The following is a 1,609-nucleotide window of genomic DNA, read 5'->3' on the forward strand; positions in this document are numbered from 1 at the left end:
ATATGCTACAGTAAGCAAAAAAGTAGGTTGAGGTTATAAAGTCACTTAGCCGTATACTATACAAAGGGAAAGGTGTCGGTACGGAGTCACGTTAGCTGTGGATATAGACTAGGCTATAAGGAACGGAGTCTTAAACTATGGACCGAGACTACACTAAGGAACAAGGAAGCTTGACTGAGAAAAGAAGTCAAGGAACGAAGCAGCTTCTCTAATAGCCCCGTTGAATCGAATAGGCGGGCGAAGGCTTTTTGCAAAAGTGTTTTTTGTCTTGTAAATGCATTTTTTTCTATTTAGAGAGAGGGGGCTTCAAGTTCTTAGGAAGAGCCGTACGAGACAGCTCACGTACGGTTCGGGAGTCGAGCCCCTACGCAGGGGCTTAGGTCAACACTTATATAATAGCAAGTCATCAATTGGAGGTGGGCAAGATGGTGATGAATTGCGATTGGTCTAAACCTTCGACTAGCGACTTATTACGGCCTGCCCAGAATGCCCATACAGACTAAGACCTTATTCACACAGCGAAGAAAGGCCGAGTGGAAGGGGGCAGTCAGCTGGCTGCTTCTTTGCCATGCGCTTTGCTTCGGTTTATTTTTTAGAAGAAAGAGACCAAATGAGAGTGAAAGGCAAGGGCAAGCGATAGAAAGGATAGTCCCTCGCGCGAACTACTACTACTAGAAAATGGTGAGACCATTAGTGAAAGAAGGACCAAGGAGGATCCTATCCGTCAGGAGAAGGAGGAGTAAGAGGAGTCAGTTTTCTTTGAAGATCAAGGAAGGTAGTGTCGGACAATTATGCCATTCGGAAGAAGTCTTCTACAGAAGAAAAGCCTGTTATGAGTAAGTGGAAATGAAAGATCTCTAGAGATTCTTATCTCATTCCATTCCAGTGGCTCAACCAGTAACCAATGGCGAAAACTCAAAAATCCATGGTTTCCCGGTAGAACCCTATTTCGCCCAAGTTGTTTCAGAATCGGAAAAAAGAAGCGGTTTTTCGCACAGCTTGCTCATAGTGCAGGTCCCACTTGTATATCGTATTTGGCCGAAGAAGCATCAGACAGGTTGGAGTTCTTACCTTCTTGGGACTCCATGGACCAAGATCTGCTTTTATTATATAGTCAATACCGATCTACTTTAGCAGATCATATGGATTTAGAAAAAGCAACTAATTTGGAAGAAATAGAAACATCTCTTTTCTATTTCTATTTACCCAGTTCATATCTTTGTTTCGTGTGTTCCTGGGAGGAATTCGATCTCGGAATACCACCTAAATAACTATGGCCAGAGAGTCAAATAGGTCGGGAAGAAAGAGTTTGAGGTCGGGTCGGACGGTTAAGACTCGAGTCAAAATGATAGAAAAGGAAGCTATCAACGCCTTAGTTTACAAGAAAGCTTTGTCGTACTTAGAAAAGGATGGTTCTAAAGTAGGTGTCAAGCTGAGAAAAGGCGGAGAGTTTTGGAATGAAAGAAAAGAAAGGCATGGGAGTCTTTGGGCATAAAGAAAAGATTGGCTCCTTCTAAAGCTCTCTTTCTTCTCTTATGATATTTCATTTCCATAAGACAGGGAAAGATCACTCCGTCAAGCAGCCCTTCAATGCTTTCTCCTTGTTGGA

The 1,609-nt window shown here is 42.9% G+C and overlaps 1 pseudogene; it reads left to right on the plus strand.

Moving 5' to 3' along the window:
- Positions 1 to 392: 392 nt before the first annotated feature.
- Positions 393 to 1,327, plus strand: LOC124895287 (annotated as a pseudogene).
- Positions 1,328 to 1,609: the final 282 nt, after the last annotated feature.

The sequence above is a fragment of the Capsicum annuum genome, unplaced genomic scaffold (assembly GCF_002878395.1).
Source record: "Capsicum annuum cultivar UCD-10X-F1 unplaced genomic scaffold, UCD10Xv1.1 ctg81068, whole genome shotgun sequence".
Classification (NCBI taxonomy): domain Eukaryota; kingdom Viridiplantae; phylum Streptophyta; class Magnoliopsida; order Solanales; family Solanaceae; genus Capsicum; species Capsicum annuum.